This window comes from Lissotriton vulgaris, chromosome 1_1 (genome assembly GCF_964263255.1).
Source record: "Lissotriton vulgaris chromosome 1_1, aLisVul1.2, whole genome shotgun sequence".
NCBI lineage: Eukaryota > Metazoa > Chordata > Amphibia > Caudata > Salamandridae > Lissotriton > Lissotriton vulgaris.
Window position 1 is genome coordinate 442,038,357 of NC_141685.1, and position 22,582 is coordinate 442,060,938.

Genomic DNA, 22,582 nt, shown 5'->3' on the forward strand with positions numbered 1-22,582 from the left:
GCTGCGGGCCCCGGTGATGGGTGAACCCTAAACAGCCCCCACCACCCCTCGGACAATTAGAAACAAGGCTCTCTATGGAGTGAAAGGACAGAAGCATTGTATGTAGGCTCTGCTTGCACTGAGTTTCTAGCACAGTTAGCACTGGTGCAGGTGACCATGCACCCGCGGAGTGAGGGGCACATACCCGCTGGCGTGAGGAGGGATTTGCGTCCCTTCACAATAATAGCGAGAGGTGTAGCACTCACAACAGGAAGCTCCACACCACCATGTTTCTCCGAGGTGAAGCAGAAATGCCTCGGAGAAACTCAGCGTCATTTTCGGATTCGGGGGTTTGTTTTTCTTTCTCTCCTCTTCCCATTCGCTGGAATGTAAAATTCCAGCCAATGTGAAGAGGAGAGGAAGAACATGAAAAAACACGCCCTCGAATCCCAAAAAGACGGTGCTTAAACGGACAGATGCCCCTCTTCTCCAATGGCTGGCCTCCGTTTAGGAAGCCAGCCAATGGAGAAGAGGGGCGGGTTCAAGCCCCACACTCTAAAACATAAGATCTCGCCGGCGAGACTGTGCAAGCGCAGCCTACGCAGGCCAAGACCATAAAACCCAAAAGCAAAGAATGTTCTCACCTTTCACCAAATGGGGTTTGCACAAATATATCTGTGGTGTAGCAATCGCGTGACATTTGGGAACAGGGTGGGCTAGAAGGGGGTGTTGACCATTGTTCCCTGTAGGGTGCACGCATGAAGATCTGTTCTACCCCAAGCGCGCAGTGTCTCATGTGAAGTGCGCACATACTTTCACTGCACATCATGCAAGACAAGAGACTGCTTTACGGCGCTGCTTTATAAAACGCGAGAGGCACCAAAAACGGTCTTTAGCTTGTATTCCTCTTCCACGGCAGTCTCTGGGGTTAAAGAGGGTCACGCATCCTGTAGTTTTCAGCAAACAATAAAAGTATCAAGATAACTCTGGTGATTAATGTACCTCCTGGAGAAAGATAGGAGTTTTGTCTCGTGACAGTTTTGACCAGGTGTCGCCTCACTGGTCAGCCGAGTAAGTCACAGAAAAATAAAATATTAAAACAATAATATAATTTTCTTTTTCTGTGACGAGGTGGGACCGGGCCATGAGAGAAAGGAGTGGTAGGCACTTAGAAGTGCGCATGTAAGTTTGTCCTGCTGTCTCAGGCCGGCCAAATTAACATGCTCACTTCTATTTCTCCAACGCAGCTGCTTTCACAGCTGGGTTGAAGAAAAGCCACATGCACCCAGGAAGTGTCTGAGCGGGAGACCAGGCCGCTCAGACCAATCCCGGTCGCTGCTCATAGCACGAGAGCTGTGTCTGGATTGGGTGGGGAGCCTGGCCTTCCCAGAGACTGCCGGGTGTGGTGCACCGTTGCGGCCATCGGCTTCGGTGCAGCAAGATGTAAGTTAAAAATATATATTTTTACACTTGGTTCCCTGTCCCGTCCTTTCCTCTACCCCCCACACCCAATTTTAGTTATGCGGCGACCACCACAGGTTTTGACTCATCCAAGATAGCCTTGCACGATGGAATCCACAAGCACACTTAGACTTTCAGGCGCCCAAGGTAGATAAAATGAATACCATTTAGATGAGAAGGAATATAACCTCTTATCAGTGCCTTCAGAAAGTTATATTCTAAAGCGTAGTTATAATTACTACTGATTGGCAGGGGAAATTGTTTTGAAAACTGTGCACAGATGGTGCAACTTCAGCGCCCTAGGCTAGTGAAACACTTGGGAATTTTATCCGCACAACCCTACCAAAAAGCAGATTTCTGAATGGGCACCCTCGGGAAACCCTCCTTTAAGAATACCTACACAAGAGACACTTCAAAAATACTGAACGCCTCGGAACACCGACAAAGGTTTCTGCTTCAATACCGCCACTGAGATTCTCAGCATTGGAGGCCTTGTTGGGACATTCGACACAGAACGAAGGGTGAAAAGCTGCCATGCAAAATAAGCATACAAGTACTTGTATACATGTGCATATGTTGTGTGTATGTGTATGTGTGCACTTTAATGTGATTTGTCCGTAGGTGACGTGTGTCTTTGCATTTGAGAACATGTGTATGCCTCTGCATGCATGTTTGTGTGTGTGTGTGTGCATAAACACGTCATAAAACGTCCTTGGGAGCAGTGGCAGCGAGCGACAGGTAAGCCTTCCTCTTCCACGTCAGTCTATGGGGTTAAAGAGGGTCACACGTTGAGAAGCAAGTGACTCCTGCATATGCCACTTACCGCATTCCTGTAAAAAGTAGGAGCGTGGCTGCAGGGCTTGTAAACAAGATTGTGTAACTTTTAAAATGTGTTATCATTTGTTACTGGGGACAGGTTTGTAGCAGTGCAGCAGTTTTGAAAGCACCTGCTGCACAGTTCCTTCTATATTCCCGTAGCTTTCAGGCAACAATAAAAGTGTCAAAAGAGGGTTACTCTGCCTGCTGCAAAAGACGTGTACCATGCAGATCACAGAACAGTATATTTGCATAGCTTAGAGCGTTTCCGATTTTGTCAAAGAGACCCTTTAGTTACTGTGCAGTTCATGAATTACAATCTTAATTTAGCACAGTGAGCTATAGTACAGGTTAGAAAGTTATGTTTTATTCTGAGTCTTTCATTATCTTAATGGTGCTGAAAAGGGTTTGTTTGGGTAAAAATATATTCTTCTTAGTAAAGCCAAACCTTACCACAGAGTTACGTTCTAAATCCTGATTTTGTGCTTTTTCAGACCAAGCACCCTTCAAAAATGCCTATCAGTATGGATGACATGAATCTTTCACCGTGTAGCCCCCTTTATTCTCATGTAATATTTCCTATAGACTGATTTACAAATGTATGATTCATTGTCTCTGTATTTATGTGTGATGTAAAGTGCTCCGCCACCCTACATTGGTATGAGAGTTTCTATAAAACAAATGAAATACACGTGAGAGGGTCTATGGAGAGATGCAGGGCACTGTTGAAGGTGATAGTGGGGGAATCATTGAAGGTCCCCAACAAAGATTATTCTGTCATTGTGCACTGTAAGGTCATCATTTACTATGCTTTAAAAGTTAATACAATTTAATATATAATGAAATATGTGTTATACAATGGACCATTTTCTGCCTACATTTTCATGGGGAGAACACCCCAAACCCTCCTTGTAGTTGTCTGGCTCGCATGCATGGTCGGGTTCTTCACGCACATAGCCTAGGCTGCAGCGTACAGAGACCTTACACTGCCGCACACAGAGGAACACAATTAGAGGGAACATTGGTGTGAACAATGTCACATGTGGAAAGAACCGAAGCTAGCTGTTAGTGGTCACCATCGTTGTTCTTACAATCTCAAAGAGATTGGCAACATTGCTATCTCATTGAAATCTGAGATATTAGTTTCAAAACAGATGCTGGTAACCTTGATTGATTAAGTTCGTAATTTGACTTGTGCTTCTATTGCGCTGCAACAAGCCAATTGCCAGGCTGTCTAGATTGTAATTGTCCTCACTCGCATCTCTAAATTAAACAAGGTGGTTTACTGTGAATGAGGGCATTATCTACCAGTCTCAAGAACTCCAATGGAAGAAAAAGTTCTAAGGGATATTTTTCTGGTCCCACCTCATTCCGAATTCGAAAATGAACATCATAAGGATGGGAAGGAAGGAAGAGACCAGTATTTAAATTTAGCAAAAACCGAGCTCTTAGTGGATATGTGAACTTTACAGCCAAGAGAATTTATCACAGGGGGCCACTTGTAACTATTATTCTAATGAACATTTACATTCCTGGGCTGGCTACAACCTTTCCAGAGAAGCTATGATCTTTATGATAATGATCCCTAAACTGTGAGTAGGCAAGTAGAAGACCACTCCTTTATTGAAAAATAAGGTTGTACATTGGATCATGCCAGTTACTTATGCCTATAACCCCTCCTGCATTATAGGCCATCACCCAAGCCTCTCTAGTCGTCCATGTCCTGGGTTTTTCTTTCAGTCTGACTCCAGGTGTAACCCATCTTCTTGCAGTTAGCTCAAGGCCTCAATGCAATGTTTTTCTTGGACCTTCCTCTTTTCCTTTTCCCTTGATGATCCAGGTGAGGGCGTGTTTAGTGGTGTTCGATGCGGGCTTGCGGAAGGTGTAACCTATACAGCCCTAGCGTCTTTTCATTGCTTCTTCATGAGCAGTGAGTTGGAAATTCTGCTGCCATAGGTCGTTGATGCTGATGGTGTTTAGTCTGTGGATTTGGAGGATTTTCATTGGACATGTATGATGAAGGACTGGGCTTTGTTGGTGGTGTTCGCTGTTGTCCTTTAAGTTTCTGTTCCTAACAGAAGGACTGATTTTACGCTGGTGCTAAAATGCTTGATCTTGGTTTGCAGAGTTAGGGTCTTGGAGCTCCAGATCTTCTTTAGCTGAGTGAAGGCAGGCCTTGCTTTGCTGATTCTTGCTTTGACATCGGCTTCTCTACCATCCTGGATGTTTATGACACTGCCCAGATAGGTGAAGGACTCAACCTTCTCCAGAGCATTGCCTGCAATGCCTGCAAGGGTGACAGTGGTAGTACTGGACGTGTTAGCCTTCAGGATCTTGGTGTTTCCCCTGTGGATGCTTACGCCAAGTTGTGCTGATGGGGCTGTGAGGTGCCGGGTTTTTAGGAACCCGGTGGTGCCAGGGGATAACACCCGAAGACCTCTGAGTTCTCCCTGTTCCGGACCACAGAAACCAAGAGTCTTCTAGTTGAAGTCAGTGATCGAGTTTTATTGGCTGCAACCAAGTAACATGTGTCCTAGAAGCACAACAGCACGGGTCGTAAGTTCTCAGGAGACTGTTCGTTTTTACAGAACCAGCCTTCTCCTTTTATACACGGTATTACACTTCAGGCGAGAATTCTTGAGTTTACAATACGGTCATAGACATATTTACACAATAGAGCAAAACGCACAGTCATGTTGGCCAACCCATATTTTAGATGTCTAGTTTGTGATAGATGACTCAGCCCGGCCCGGAATTACAATCAGATATCGATGAAACCCCAATAAAACAGGGCACCTCCTCGTCATAAAACTGGCCATAAACAAGGAACATGGACAGGTGTATGTGTGTAGAAAACATGGTCTGTATGTGGTGAATGGTTTATGGCATGTGGTGCTTTGATGATATCTTACTCGGCCACTGGGCGAGGAGCTGCCCAAACAGGTTTGGCTGGAGGCGGTGGAGTCAGTTCGGCCAGGTCATGGGGGAGTCAGCTAAGGTGGACGTGTCCTTTCAGATCAAGCTCGACCTTAATCAATTGACATATATGAGGGCAAGGCATAAGATGGATGCGGTTCACAAAATGGAGTCTGAGGGTTCAGAACGGAAACCACAATTTGAGGGCGTTGGCATCGTTCAAAGAAGCCGCAAATGCACAGGGATAATGTCCTAATCATTACCGGTCTGCCGATACCAAATTCGTCATGGTACGACGATATTTTGTGACACGAGTGTTGGACCTCGGTACCATATCACAGCAGGGTCCAGAATTTCGGAACCACAGACCCTCCTTTTGCCCTCATATTAGGCAATAACTCATGCTAATCTGAGTCCAAATCTGTATTAACGAATTCATGGAGATGCTGCTGTAGCATCATTCTGTTGCTCAATTCGTCCCTTGACACAGGCTTCCTTACACATGAAGTAGCACAGAGGCCACATATTGCAGGAGCACACTGCACAAACAGGCAGAACGTAAACAGAATGGCTAAGATCATCCCAATGAAGATCAGAATTTTCCATCCCCAGGCAGAGATCAGTTCCCAGAACCACCCTAGCAGGGACCAATCCCCTCTATCCACATGAAGGGAATCAGAGATTTTGTGCAGTTTGGAGATGGCCTGGTACACTGTCGGAGCATTATCAGGGATGAAAATGCAGCAACTGGATTGGATCACCCTACATACACCACCACGGTCTGCAAGTATGACATCTAGGGCAACCCGGTTCTGAAGAGTCATAAGCCGGTCCGACTGGAGCTCAGCTGTCAAATTACTAAGGGCACCGGCCGTTTCGGTCACGGCGGATTCGACTACCCTTGTTAACTGGCAAATGTTCCTGCTGTTCACCGTAGGCCCCCAAAAGGGCAGAAAACCCTTTGCGAAGTCCCCAAATTCTTGACCCGCAGTGTCGTCTTGACTCACGACACCCCTAACTGTCCTTGTCCGATGGTAATCTGCCCCGGCCGTATAGGTGGGTGGCAGCAGAAACGAGATAAAACATGTGCCCGAGAAGTCAGGGGGCAACCAAGTGTACGCTTTGTCATGGCAGATGAAGTATGTACCCTTAGCTGCCAAGAATGGAGGGGAAGTTCGGGATGCAAACACGTACGTTTCTGTGCATACGCTCTTCCCCAACTGTGCTTTGGGATCCCTGCCAATACCTTGCAGACATAGGTGACCTCGGTGGGGTACTACCCAAACCGGGGAGGATTTCTTCGATTTCTGGCTCTCATTTAAGGAAATCCCATATTTGGTGATGTTCCACCTACTGTACGGGGTAAACTCATCTTTGGGAATCGTTCGATATGTGTCGATATCCCTGCTCATATTCCTTACTTCTTCCTTCTTCCACTAGCGCCTTGTTGCTGGAATTGCTCCCTGTGGGACGTGGGGGATATGATTCTATGGCAAACAGGAACATTGTCTGAAAAGCCCACAGAGAGCCATAGTAACTGAATGGCAGGACGAAGTAAGGGATACTCTTTTCGGTTGTGTGTGGCATAAGTCCACATATCCAACAATTCGATGTGTTCATTATAGATTGGTGCTGGTGTAGGAGTTGGATGAATGAGTTATTTACAAATTCTAGTCTTCTGGCAGACTCGTGTTCAGGCAGAGGGTGAAAGGAGTGTGTAGGAACAGTAGGAGGAGGTGTGGGCTGAGTGTTATTTACAAAGGTAACTTGGAACGTGGATACAGTATAGCTAATCAAGAACATCGTTATGCTGCACAACAGTAGAATACATACTATCAAGAATCTCTTTCTGGCCATCACAGTGCATATTTGCTTTTTAAAGTTCGTGGGTCTAGCAGGTCTCTCTACCCTCGGAAACTCCATCCTCTAGTTGCTGCCCGCGGTGGGAGTTTGATTCTGCCAAGGAGTGCACTCTGTTCAGTCCGGGGTAATTCCCTCAGACCGACCAGAACCGTTGACCTAGGCGTCCCCAGCTGCACTCCTCAGACTATCAACCGCGACCCTAGCAGCAGAACCGGATGGCGGTTCGAAAATCAAAAATGAGCAAGTTCCCTGGGCGAGAGAGCTGTGAAATCAAAAATAGTTCTTAGGAGAAGAGAGAATCGTAGTAATTTGTTTTCATTAGTCTCTTGTTCTTGACCTCAGATTGTATCGTTGTTTCCCAGGTACAGTGTGGTCTTCGAACAATGTTTCAGGTTCTGTAGTGTCCAACTGCATTGACGGAGGCACAAATCCTTTCAAAATATGATCACTCTCCTTTTCTGTACCAGTTCCTTTCAGTCGTGCATCGCTGAAGAGTGCAAAGCGAGGTACAGCTTCGGTCTCAGAGTCAGCGATTCTGTCCTGGACCCACCGGTCATATGGAAGAGGCAGAGGGACCCGTTTACAGTGGGTCCCGTTGATCCAGTTCTTCTTTCCTTCCACCCGAACGGCTGATCTTGTGGAAAGAAGGACGAGGTACGGTCCGGTCCACCTGGGCTGTTCGTTGTTCGTGCACTGAAAATTCCGCACTAGCACCCAGGTGCCGGGTTCAATGGAGTGACCTGGATCGTCAGAGGCTGGCGGAGAGGAACTGTGAACCTGTTGGTGTAAAACACGCAATTTAGTTGTCAATTCGTGTAAATAGTCAAGCAGTACAGGATGCTCTACTTCGCTTAGCCTCTTTGGCCTTGGCACGCCCCAGATGTTAGCTGGGCGGCCAAACACTATTTCGTGAGGGCTGAGTCCTAATCTAGAATGGACAATCATTCTGGTAGACAGGAGTGCTAAAGGCAGGGCGTCAGGCCATTTAAGGCCTGTGCTGGCTTGGACCTTGGCTAATTTCAGTTTTAACGTGCCGTTGTAGCACTCTACTAATCCCGCTGATTGGGGGTGATTTGCAGCGTGGAACTTCTGGTCGATGCCTAGACATTCGCACACTCTCCTCATCACCCGTCCCACAAATTCACTTCCATTATCACTCCAGACCATTCTAGGCATCCCAAACCTAGGGAAGAATTCCTTGACAAGGGCTTTGGCAGTTGACAAGGCAGTGTTGTACTTGAGGGGATACGCTTCCACCCACCTGGAGAAGGCGCAAACAACAACAAGCACGTATTTCAGATTGTTGCACCTCTCCATGTGGATGAAATCGAGCTGCAAAACCTCGAACGGGTACGTTGGAGGCGCAAAATGACCAGCTGGAGTTGGGGTCCCCCTACCGGGATTGTACTTCAAACACACCATACAATTCCTGACCAAATTCTCTGCGCATTTCGGGATACCACTATTCTGCCATACTGGGGCCAACAGTTTACAGATTCCTTTTACACTGATGTGCGCCATTCCATGGGCCATTGTCACCACTGCGAGTACATATGCGCCGGGTAACAGCCATCGCTGGTGTTCTGACAATTCGACCCATCAACCATTCGCATCCAATCTTCCCTTGCTTTCTCTCCATCCATTCACCTCTTTTTCAGTGGCATCAGCTTGTATGGACTTCACACTTTCAATAGTGTCCTCACACATACCCACATCGGCAATCCATCTAGCAGGACCTACAACGTACATCCGACTCATTGTGTTCCTTGCAGTCTCTTTCGCAACCTCGTCTGCAAATGCATTCCCACGACCAACATCATCTTGAATCTTTCTGTGTGCACTGCATTTTACGATCGCAACTTGTAGTGGCAAGGTCAGTGACTCGAGGAGTTCGTTAACTAGCTGACCATGTTAGATTTTTGCACCATGTGACGTCAGGAACCCACGTTCACGCCACAATCGTCCAAAACTATGGGCTACGCCAAAGGCGTATTGGCTATCTGTATACACATTCACTCGCTTTCCTGTTGCCAACACACACGCTCTTGTAAGTGCGATTAACTCTGCTGCTTGCGCAGAATTCTGGGGGATGCGTGCGGTCTCTACAATAGTGTGTAATGTTGTCACAGCATATGCTGCAGTCGTATCACCATTTGGCAACTTGAAGCATGAACCATCAACCCATAAATTATCATTACATTCAGGAAGGGGTGTGTCCTGCAAGTCTACTCTCCCTTTTGTCTCTTCTTCTGTCCTAAAGCAGCAATCATGTTTCTCAACCTCATCTGTCTCTGCCGGAATGGGCAATAACGTAGCGGGGTTGAGTGTATCACACCTCTTTATGTGTATGTGGCTCGCTATCAGTGTCGGCTCATAGCTGGACAGTCGAGCACTAGTTAAATGCTGCGTCTTCGTTTAGTAAAATGTCTACTGCCTGTGGGACCATAACGATTTGAGTATTATTCATGACTAACCCAGCAGACTGTCGAATGCAGACAGCTGCTGCAGCAGTGGCCCTCAAGCAACTTGGTCATGCCTTAGCTACTTAATCTAGAGTCGCTGAGAAATATGCGCAGGGGCGCTGTTTGTCCCCAAGGTATTGTGTCAGTACTGATAATGCGCAACCTTCCTTCTCATGGACATATAACGTAAAAGGCTTACCGTAGTCGGGGTTGCCCAACACAGGATCCAAACACAATGCTTCGCGCAACTCATGGAAACTTGTCTGACAATCTTCAGACCAAGGCATAGGTTTGGGTGTGTCTTTGCAGAGTAGTGCTAGCAAAGGTTTGGCCAATAGGGAGAAATTCGGTATCCATTGTCTACAGTACGATGTAATGCCCAAGAAAGCCCGAACTTCTCTCTGTGTCCTTGGGGCACTCAATCTTGCGATTGCCTGTATTCTTTCTGGGGTCAGTCTCCTTCCCTCCTTCGATAAGATGTGACCTAGGTAGGTCACTTCTTGTCGGCAAAATTGTATTTTTGAAAGAGAGACTTTATGCTTCATGTCACATAAATGACGCAACAACGACAGTGTGGCTTGCTTGCAGATTTCTTCAGTATCTGCAGCGATCAGTAGATCGTCTACATACTGAATCAGAGTCGCACCATCAGGTAGAACAATTGTATCCAGTTGTGTTTTCAGAGCTTGACTGAATATAGATGGGCTTTCGCAGTAGCCCTGAGGAGCGCGTTTGAAGCGGAAGCTTCGTCCTCCTAAATTGAAGCCGAAAATGTCTCTGCTCTCCTTGGCAATCGGGATGCTGAAGAAAGTGTTCTTCAGGTCAATCACCGAAAACCAAGAGGCTGAAGCTGGAACCATTGTCAATAAGGCAGTAATGTCGGGGACGACTGGAAACTGCGGTACAACGATCTTATTTACTTCTCTGAGATCAATCACGAATCTGTATACAGGGGGCTGTGAAGGATCAGTACGCTTTAAGACAGGCAAAATAGGACTGTTACAAATGTTGCCTGTTGTTTCCTCAAGGACATCTTTCTCAATCAGATCGTAAATGATCGCTAACAACGCCTTTTCACATTCGCTAGAGATCTTCTATTGGAGAATACGTGGCAACCTAACATTGGCTTTCAATGGTATGACATACGGTGCTATCTCCAAACGACCTACATCATTAGAACCGGTAGCCCAAAGTATATCTGGAAGAGATGACAATTCGGTTGGAATATCTTCCTTTGACAAATACATTGGGGAAATCACTTTCTTACCAAGGGTAAGTTGTACTCCGGAAGGAGAACAGTACAAAGTCGCATATAATTTTTTTAACAAATCCAAACCTAACAAATTTTCGCCACAACCTGTTGTAAGGATGAGGGTTGCTTCTAACTCACATGGGCCAACAGAAAGGGGCATAGGACTAGATATCGGGTTTCTAACAGGGGCGCCAGAGAAACCTACTGAAATATTCATTTCGCTAGACAGAGGTGCGCCAGGAAGTTTAGAGTGCATAATAGAACTTTTTGTAGCACCAGTATCCAGCAGAAATGGCTCTGACACTCCGGATGTAATCACCTCGACATAAGGTCCATTCTGATCTACTGGAACTAAAACAACTCCCTCTCTTTGACCATGGCTGTCCTAGCAATTATTACCCTCATTCTCGTTTTCTGCGTAATAGTCATCAGTATAGTACTGAGCTGACCTAGAAGATGCAATATTCTGTTGATCAAAGCTATTCATAGAATTCTGAGGCGGAAAAGAAGTGTTATTGTGGGGGAAATTTTCACGGCCCCTACCCCTAGGAGCCTGTTGAACACCTCTACCTCTTGCACCAGAAACACCAGAAACACCATTCAGACGTCGTGCCAGAGCTGGACAATTATTCTTGAAATGACCCTCTTCTTTGCAATAGGCACACAGATTCGGGCCGTACGGTAAACGCTGATGGGAAAACTCGTTCCCTTGCGAGTTTCTCGAATACTGCTGTGGTTGCTGATAATTGGGCTGACTAGGAGTGCGAGGCGGATAGGCTTGTTGGAGAAGAACTTTGGTCTTTAAATCTTTAGTCTTTTTATCTGCCTTATCTAGCTCGTCTTTGCGCCTGTTTTCGTAGTACTGGGCTGTGGCTAAAATCTGCGCTGACGTGGAAACAGCCCAAGCACTCTCTGAATCTTTCAATTTATTGCACAGTTCAGGAAGCAAATTATGTACGAATTTGTCTATGAACAATCTTTGACCACCTTCGGTAGCCATATCCTGACCACTATGATCGACGAAAGTCTCTTCAAATCTCGTGAAAAAGTCAGACACATTCTCATCTTTCTTTTGCTTGCACGCAGACAACTTATCCCAATTTACACGCAGTTCAGGCATTAAGGTCTTCATATACGTGATAATTCTACCAGGAAGTTCAGCTACTAAAGGCTCAGGTTTGGAACCACCAACTTGTCTAGCATCAGCAGCAGTAATATTAGCCCATGTGTCACCCAATTCTTGATCATGATCTGTATGACGAATCTTACTCCATAAAGGCTGTGGAACAACGTTCCCAAACAACATGTCTACATCTGCTAGATTCATTATACATGAGCTGGCAGTCTGTGATAACTCCTTATAATACCCTGCAGGATTTTTACGTGGATCAGGTAATGTCTGCTTGAGTGCTAAAACTTCAGATCTTTTCCAGGGGACATGTACCCATACACGCTGGAAATGCGGTGGAACAGGTGGATGTGCATTCGCATCACCTTCCCTCCAAACTGGAGGAACCTCTCTCATAGGGTACTGTCGCGCCTTTTTCCTACCTGACACGTCATCTTCATACAATGATCTAGAGACATTTCCCTTACTCCTATAGGATAATAACAGATCTATTGCTTTTTCAACATCGGCACCTACAATCATGCCTTCATAGAACTTAAAACGCATACGAAATAATTCCTGCATTTTGCGCTTTGGATCGTTTGTCTCCAAATCTTCACAAAGATATACACACATCTCTTCGAATACATATCTCTGAGTGGGTGCATCCCATTGTCGGAAGACTTCCATAACAGACTGAACATCGTATTTAACAGTGTCAGTAACCCATTTGCGTGCTAACTCATTCACTACTTCTCTTTCCTCATGATCAGGCAGTTGACTACGCAGCTGTCTACGTCCTGTTTTAGGGGTCGTTCTAGGCGACCCAAAGAAAGGTGAAAACAGACCAGTGACAGTACTTGCTACTCTCTGTCGAACAGAAGGAGAAGCTTGCGGAGAAGCAGATGCGCCAGAAAAAACAGGCTGATGTAAAGAGGAAGTCGAAGCAACAGCAGAAGAAGTCGAGGCAGTGGCAGAAGTAGTATCAGGATAAAAAGGTGGAGCGGTAGGCAAAGTTGTAGGAGAAGTAGACGGAGTATGTAGCAAAGGCGGCGGCCCTTGAGAAGGCTGCGCCGGAGAAGTAGGAACCAGCTGAAGAGGAGCCGGCGGTTGTGCAAGAGCTGCTTTTCGTGCGCCGGGGCGCGGTATAACAATATGCTTCGGGGGTCCAACAATACTCGATGTATATGGGGGTGGTGAATTCAACAAATGGGACATTAATGGATCTTTGTCAGATGCTCCCTTCGAATCTTGTCCTTCATGGGGCAACATCGGGTAGCATTTATCTGCTGCTAGTTTCTTGCTTCTGAGCATTTGTTCGATTTCCTGCTCTTCCTCATTATCCCTGTATGCGATGGCAGCTTGCACCATCGACATACCTCTTTTATTTTTCTTAGCTAATTTCATTTCTTTCTGTTTGGCTTCTTTGCGCCACAAGCGAAAAGAGTCAAACATCACCGGCCTGGCTTTCTTCTTAAACAATTTGACCTCGAGGTTATCTAAAATTTCTGAGTCAAAGCTACCATATTGGGGCCATTTTAAAACACCATCCTTGCGGGTGTATTTTATCCATACCTCATTATATGTGATAGGGCCTACTCCGTGCTTGATATATAACTCATATGTTGGAGTTCCAATCGGAGGAACCAGACACGAATCCTCTAATCGGGAGTCCTTACTACAACCAAGACAAAACAAGTTTCCGAGTCTGCTAAGACCAGGCATCTTCGCTCACTAGTCTAGCTTCAAACTTCAAGGGATTATCTAACTATGATATTTTCGTGAATACACGAATCCCTCAATTTTGGCGCTTGCAAGTTCCAAACAAGGTGTACCTCAAGGATACCAAAGACTAAGAACCAAACTAAGGACTAGGAGACGCTCCACTTATACTTAACTGAAGTATTGAAGATCGGTGACGTCACTAGAAGACTCGTCTATCGTTTCGCTCTACCAAGGATCACTGGGTCCAAAACAGGGCGATAGTCAGGGCAGCAGTCCTTCGTAGCCGTCGGGACGCGGGGAACCTCGCAGCAAAGACCTTCGGAACCACGTCGACATACAGGGGTCGCTGAAGTGGCTGGCCGTCCTCTGGAATTTTCACACGAAGCTCCTCACGAACATCTGGCTTGAACCGTCACCGCTTGATACCGCCCCGAGTTGGGCGCCAACTGAGGTGCCGGGTTTTTAGGAACCCGGTGGTGCCAGGGGATAACACCCGAAGACCTCTGAGTTCTCCCTGTTCCGGACCACAGAAACCAAGAGTCTTCTAGTTGAAGTCAGTGATCGAGTTTATTGGCTGCAACCAAGTAACATGTGTCCTAGAAGCACGACAGCCCGGGTCGTACTCGTAAGTTCTCAGGAGACTGTTCGTTTTTACAGAACCAGCCTTCTCCTTTTATACACGGTATTACACTTCAGGCGAGAATTCTTGAGTTTACAATACGGTCATAGACATATTTACACAATAGAGCAAAACGCACAGTCATGTTGGCCAACCCATATTTTAGATGTCCAGTTTGTGATAGATGACCCAGCCCGGCCCGGAATTACAATCAGATATCGATGAAACCCCAATAAAACAGGGCACCTCCTCGTCATAAAACTGGCCATAAACAAGGAACATGGACAGGTGTATGTGTGTAGAAAACATGGTCTGTATGTGGTGAATGGTTTATGGCATGTGGTGCTTTGATGATATCTTACTCGGCCACTGGGCGAGTAGCTGCCCAAACAGGTTTGGCTGGAGGCGGTGGAGTCAGTTCGGCCAGGTCATGGGGGAGTCAGCTAAGGTGGACGTGTCCTTTCAGATCAAGCTCGACCTTAATCAATTGACTTATATGAGGGCAAGGCATAAGATGGATGCCGTTCACAAAATGGAGTCCGAGGGTTCAGAACGGAAACCACGATTTGAGGGTGTTGGCATCGCTCAAAGAAGCCGCAAATGCACAGGGATAATGTCCTAATCATTACCGGTCTGCCGATACCAAATTCGTCATGGTACGACGATATTTTGTGACACGAGTGTTGGACCTCGGTACCATATCACAGCAGGGTCCAGAATTTCGGAACCACAGCTGCCACTTTGTCGGTCTTCTCTTGCATCTGCAGATGAGTATGGGAGAGTAGGGCCAGGTCATCTGCAAAGTCCAGGTCATCGAGTTGCATTCAAGGTGTCCACTGGATCACATTTCTTTTCCTCGCGGTGGATGTCTTCATGTTCCAGTCTGTGGGTAGCAGGAAGAGTAAACAACCCTTACGGACTCTGGTCCGCAATTCGAAGGCGTACATGGGGTGTCCTTCATGATCTATCTTTCAGGTCAGTGTTATTCTGTAATTTACAGTGATGTGCTTGAGGTTACTCGCTTCCCCGGCCCTACAGGCAGTTGGGATTATATTACAATCATTTTAAAAGATGTTGAGCTAGTAAAATAAAACCAGAGAAATATTCAGGGTCGTAAACGACCTATGCAATGATGCCAGAACTTCCCCCTCTCAAGCTCCCACTCAAACGCTATGCAATCAACTCAATGACTTTTTTAAGGACAAGATCGATAATATAAAAAACAGCATCCAACCCTGCCTGACTCCTGCAGGAAGAGCAGATAGCGTCAGAAACCCTAATGAACTCAATGCTATCCCTCTTATAGAACAACCGAAACTAGCAGAATTATTGAACCGAGTCACGTCCGGCTCTCCTAACGATCCTTGCCCCCCGCACATACTAAAAGAAGTCTACTCGACAATACCCCAAGGAATAATTCCCCTCCTGAACGAGTCCCTATCACAGGGAATAGTTCCTAATTCATTCAAAAACGCCACGTTGGTCCCATTAATAAAAAAATCCGGCGCCGACCCTTCCAACCTCTCAAACTATCGACCCATATCGCTTCTCCCTTTTGGTGCTAAGATCCTAGAAGCCCATGTGGCTAGCTGTATCTCGAGCTTCATAGAGACATCCGACTTCCTAGAACCCAATCAAGCCAGCTTCCGCCAGGCGCACTCTACCGAGTCGGTGATCCTAGCGGTCCTGGACACTATGAGGTCTAATGCCGACAAGGGCATACATCAGGCCTTGGTGCTCCTAGACTTGTCGGCAGCGTTCGACATGGTGCATCATACCATCTTATTACACCGTGTCGAACAGGCCGGCCTGCGAGGCACGGCCCTTGGTTGGATTAAGTCCTTTCTGAATGACCGTTACCAGGCTGTCAAACTTGAGAACTTTACGGCGCCCAAACTTCCCACCATCTGCGGCGTCCCGCAGGGCTCATAACTGTCCCCCCTCCTGTTCAATCTGTACCTCAAACCACTGCTGCATTCATTAAAAAACAGGAAGGTTACCATATACAATTATGCGGACGATCTGCAGCTCTTATTCCCATTAAATTCCTCAGACACCGTTGAAGAATTTCAGGCCACTATGTTGCACATCCAAAGGTGGATGGAGACAAACCATCTAAAACTCAACCCCGGAAAGACCGAGTTGGTACTCCCGGGTAAAAGCGCAACTAGCTGGGGCCCTCACTTTTGGCCACCCTCTATGGGATCTCCCCCTTCTCCCTCTCCATCTGTAAAAAGTCTTGGGATCACCCTTAACACCGATTTATCACTAAAAAGTCAGGTGGGAACTGTGATCTCCTCATGTTTCTTCCAGTTACGGAAGATCAAGAAAATCGCTCACCTGCTCACACACTCCGCCCTCATCCAGGTGGTAATCGCTTTGGTCCTTTCCCGCCTTGATTTTCTAACTCCATCTATCTAGGTATGCCTTTAGCTCTCTCCAATCGGTTGCAGATAGTGCAAAATCAAGCGGCCAGACTAATATTCAAATGTAACGGCAGGAGCTCGGCGAAACCACTGCTAGCCACCCTTCATTGGCTACCTATAGCCCATCGGATAACCTTCAAAGTAAGCTGTCTGACCTTCAAGGCTCTTCATGGAAAAAGCCCCAAGTTTATAAACCATCTCATAAACAGACACGAACGACTCGCAATCTCCGCTCTGCCCACCTGTCTCTCCTCACCTTACCCCCTTTTAAAAAGAAATGCCTCAGCGGATGCCGATTCACTTATCTGGCCCCAAAGATCTGGAACTCACTTCCCCTCTCACTTCGCAGCTGCACCAATCTAATGCAATTCAGGGGTGCACTGAAGACTTGGTTATTCAAACAAGCACACGGTTAGGCTACTGCTCACTATCTTCCTCTTCTCTAGCGCCATGAAACCTCTGGGTGCCCGTGCGCTATACAAATTATGAATAACATAACATAACATAACAAATAACAAAGGGTCTAGTTCAGTTCCGTGCCTTATTTGTAAAAAATTAAGGGCCAGGGCCCTTCAAGGTCGCTGCAGCCTGCACCACCCATACCCTGCAATGCTGCCAATGGCAGTACCAACATAACATGTAACCATTGCACCCCTACATGTGTGACAATTCAGACTATTCCAGTCCACACACAGCTATAATATTGGCATGAGAAGCTAGTATTATTAATTTCCAAAGTATTGACTTAATAACAGGGTTGTTGTGCTCATCTCAATATTAAAAAAAGACAGCACCACCATGTGGTGGACTGTCACTAGAGCCCGTGCTGTAATTAATTGCTGGAGCCGGGCACCAGAAACAACCGGCACACATTAAGCACTGGTCTAGTTATGCCCTGCTTAAGGCCAGATCCTCCTATGGGATCTGAAGACCAACTGAAACCTTTTCCACCCTATGTCCAACATGAAGTAAATTCCAGGTATGAAGATCCTAGAGAGAGACTGAACCATAGGGCAAGGAATATTCCATAGCATGAGCTCACAGGCACCGATGATTCAATAGTACAGAGACTAGGTCCTTTAATATCAACAAAAATATTTACTTGGTTTAATACCCACTATGACCTAGTTCTTGTGAAGAATATTGTAATTACTCAGGGCTAGGTATTGAGTTTTACTGGTCTCTAAAGGATCGTGTAGGTACTGTTCCAAATTATACAAATGCCAAAGTTCACAGCAGCTTCCTAAGTCAGTGTGATTATATTGTTGCATCTAGCAATACTCATTATTCCTTGCTCTCCCAACAGATGTTGGACCGTTCCAAATTAGAGATTCAAATTGTGCATTTCCATTAATCCCAGGGCAAATAGAGCCCAAACCAACAGCTTTAGGCTTCGATCTAATGAGAAAGGTCACTTTGTTCATTTCGATTGATGTAGGTTTAAAAGCAAAACTGGAGGACAGTGACCTTTTTTTGTGGATATGTTTGATTTCTCCTTGATGCACAAGAACTGGGCTATGAGGGAGTACCATAGTCCTTGAAATACACATTTTCAAAGATTAGCCACAAAGTCCAGTGTTGGCCACCCAGAAGGTGACTTATGCATCTGTGTGAAAATATCTTTAGTTTGTATCATGAAGCAAATTTAAACAAACTCATTGGACTTTCATATATCAATAAAAACCACTCATACTAATCAAAGTATACAATAGAAGTGTAAATAAGACTTCTAAATGAACTACTGTATGTCAATTAGTTACTGTCTTAAATATCTATAAAAAAGACTATAATAATTAATAGGTGTGATTTTAACACTTCTTTTAAACCGTTGGGTCTACTGAGAGAGATCTCTAAAGATGAAGACTCCTACTGGAACCCCAAATTAGCAGCCCTAGCACACATCCAGCTTACCAAAGGGAATCTGCAGTTATTTAATGTCTGATGAGTATACAGTCTACGAGTGTCCAATTGGCACTCTATTTCAAATGTTGGGCCACTCACACAGTTAAGAGACCAATATAGAAGCAACTTCGATTATATATTATTGAATGTTTGACTATGGATCAATCTAATTGATATGGAGATTTCCCCCAGACCTGAAATGATTATTCGGTCAGGGGCAATTATACAGCCCGTATTCTAAAAGTAGTGGATCAGTTATCACTAAGAACCAGAAAAATGTGAAATGTGGCAAAATTATCAATATACCACAAATGATTGAGTCTATTTATAACAATAAAGGTTTAACAGTGAAGTTTCTTACTGGAGGCCTAACTAAGCCCTGTTACTGTTGAAAGCTCGTAACCATCTATATGTGTCTCTGTCGAAGAGCCAGGTCTTGAGTCTCTTTCTGAAGTCTGCGAGCGAGGAGGCTGTACAGAGCTGGTGAGTAAGATCGTTCCAGGTCTTGGCAGCGATGTAGGAGAAGGAGCAGCCACCACAGCAGTTGCACTTGATGTGGGGGTGTATGCGAGAGCAAGTGAAGAGGACCGAATGTGTCTGGAGGATTAGTGGAAGGTCAATCAATGGTTGATGTAGACAGGTTCTAGGTATTGGAGGGCTTTGTAGGCATGCATGACAATCTTGAACTGGTATCTTTTCTAGATGGGGAGCCAGTGGAGGTCTCTCAGTGGCGGGGCAATGCGGGATAATTTGGGGAGGTCCAGGATGAGTCTGGATGTAGCCTTCTGTATGGTATGGGTTCTTCTGAGGAGCTGGTGGAGATTCCAGCATAGAGGGTGTTGCTGAAGTCGAGGCGACTAGTGATGAGGGCGTGAGTGTTGGTCTTTCTGGTGTTGGTTGGGATCCAACTGAAGATTCTGAGGAGCATGTGAAGTGTGTGGATGCAAGAGGAGGCAACTGCATTGACTTGTTTCATGGCAAGTTGGCTGTCAAAGATGATGCAGTGGTTGCTTGTGTGGTCGGATGGTGTGGGTGTAGGTCAGAGTTCTGCAGGCCATCAGATGGGGTCCCATGCGGAGATGTCATCCCGAAGATCAGTACTTCCATTTTGTCTGAGTTGAGCTGGAGGCAGTTGTCTCTCATTCACTTGGCTACGTTGGTCATGGTGTTGTAGAAGTTGGTTTTGGTATTGGTGCGACTGCTCTCCCCGTGCGGCTCCACCACTGAGTACTGTCCCTTGAGCCCTGAGCACTCTGTTGCAGGGTGTTCGAGGCCCTCCTCCACCCACAGCCTCCTGCCTGTGCCTCATCCCTGATGGTCCAGTGGTAGAGCACTCTGCTCTTCTAATGTTCTGCCTTTCTGGCCTCTTTCCTCTTTTTATCTTTCCTTCTCTGCCTCTTTCCTCAGTGCCCTCTTTTTCTTCTGTTTCCTTATGATTCTGCCATTTTTCCCTGCTCTTTCCCTCCGCCTCTGCCCCACGCCCTCCTCCCTTTAGTGTGTCCTTTCCACCTCCAAGCTGACCCGCCCTCCCCATTCCCTATTTAATGGCGACTGCTGCACGGCCATCAATCAATCAGGGGTTTGTAAAGCTCGCTACTCAACCGTGAGGGTCTCAAGGCGCTGGGGGGGGGGGGGGGGGGCTTCGCAGCTCAGTTTAGCCGAACAGCCAGGTTTTGAGGGCCTTCCTGAAGGTGTTCAGGGAGGGTGCAAGTCTGATGTCTGCCGGTAGCTCGTTCCAGGTTTTTTCAGAAATCTGAGAGAAGGATCTTCCACTTGCTCTGGCTCTGCGGATACTTGTGGTTTCAGCCAGTGCAAGGTTGGAAGATTGGAGGTTCCTTTTGAGTACGTGTAAGTTGATTCTGTCGTTACGGTATTTGGGTCCAGTGTTGTGCAGGCATTTGTAGGCGTGGGTGAGGTCTCTGAAGGTGACTCTTTTCTCAACGGGGAGCCAGTGGTGCGTTTGGAGGTGTTGGCTGATGTGTTTGTGCTGGGGGATGCAGAGGACGAGTCGGGCGGCGGTATTCTGTATCGTCTGGAATTTCCGAAGTAGGGACTTGTTCATGCCGGCATATAGTGCGTTTCCATAGTCCAGTCTGCTGATTATGAGTGCGTGGGTGACTGTCTTCCATGACTCCGGGGGGATCTATTTGAAGGTGTTGTGGAGGGTGTTGAAGCAACCGGAGATGACAGTATTGACCTGTTTGTTCATGGTGAGGGATGAGTCGAGTACGATGCAGAGGTTTTTGGCATGGTCCAAGGAGGTCAGAGGGCTTCCGAAGGTTGTCGGCCACCAGCTATTGTCCCATGCTGAAGGGGTGGATCCGAGTACGTGTACTTCTGTCTTCTCGGCGTTGAGCTTGAGGCAGCTGTGGGTCATCCAGACGGTGACCTCCTGCATTCCTTTCTGGAAGTTGAGTCTGGCGGGGTCTTTGGTGAGGGAGAGCATGAGCTGGGTGTTGTCAGTGTAGGAGACGATGTTGAGGCCGTGTTGTCGGACGAACGACGGCGAGGGGGGCCATGTAGATGTTAAAGAGGGTGGGGCTCAGTGATGACCCCTGTGGGACTCCGCAGGTAATTTCCGTGGGATCGGAGAGGAAGGGCAGTAGTCTAATTCTTTGGCTTCATCCCGTGAGGAATGATCAGATCCATTCTAGGGCTTTTCTTGTATGCCAGCGTCGTGTAGTCTGGCAACGAGTGTTCGGTGGGATACGGTGTCGAAGGCTACTGATAGGTCAGTAGGATGAGGGGTGCGGAGTGGCCTTGGTCCAGTAGGGTGTGGATGTCGTCTGTGGCGGTGAGTGTGGCGGTCTCTGTGCTGTGGTTGTTTCTAAATCCAGATTGGGATGGGTCGAGGATGGCATTGTCTTTGATGAATCGTTTCAGTTCCTTGTTGACTATTTTCTCTGCAACATTGGCCACGAAGGGGAGAAGCGGGATGGGCCGGTAGTTCTTGAGGTCGGTGGGATCAACTGTCGGATTTTTGAGCAGGGGCCTGTCTTCTGCGCATATCCAGTTATCTGAGCAGGTGCCTGTTTCGAGGGTGGTGTTGATGGTGCATTGTAGTTTGGGTGTGATGGCGGTGGCGACCCTCTGGAAGATGTGTGGGGGGCAAGGTTCAGTGGGGGCCCCTAAGTGGATGCATTTCATGGTTGAGGAGATGTCTTCAACTGTGCTCAGTGTCCAGGTGGAGATGGTGGGCTGGACGGTGTGTCGGGGGCGGGCCAACTGGGGCGTCAGGCAAAAGGTTGATGAAGTTGTCATAGAGATTTTTGATCTTGAGGTGGAAGTGTGTTCCAAGCTTGTCACAGAGGTCTTGGGATGAGGTGATGTCTGTTGCTTCGCTGCGAGGGTTGGTCAATTCCTGGATGACAGTGAAGAGTTCCTTGGAGTTGGCGAGGATTTTTGTGTGGATGGAGGTCCTCTTGGTGGTTCTGATTTGTTTGTGGTAGTCCCTCATGGCGTCCTTGTAGGTGGCGTGGTTTTCGGGTGTCTTGGTGTTTCTCCAGTTCTTCTCCAGGCGTCTGCAGTGCGTCTGGCTTCTTGGTGGTCGTTGGTAAACCAGGCAGCTTTCCTGGGGCATTGTTTGTCAGGGTTGCCTAGCAGGGTGAGCTCGTCTGTGCATTTCGAGATCCAGGTGTGGAGTTCTCTAGCTGCGATTTTGGCATCGGATGCCGAAGTGTGGTTGTTTCAGGTGAGGGCGGAGATGAGTTGGTGGTCGGTTAACTTGCTCCAGTTCCTTCGTGGAGGGCGTGGGGCTGGTCTAGGTGCCCTGGGTTTGTCGATGTTGAAATGTATGCAGTAATGGTCTGTCCTTGGGGTTGTGTTGTGTGGCTGAAGTGAATGTTGTTGCCTGCTGCGAAGATGTGGTCGAGTGTGTGTCCTTCTGTGTGGGTCGGTGTGGAGATGAGTTGTTTGAGTCTGATGTTGGCGATGTTGTCACAAAGTGTGGTGGAGTTGGGATCGTTGGTATTCTCGAGGTGGAAGTTCAGGTCTCCGATGAGTATGTAGTTCATAGTGGTGATGGGGTGGGATGGTTCCCCGAAGCATGGAGCT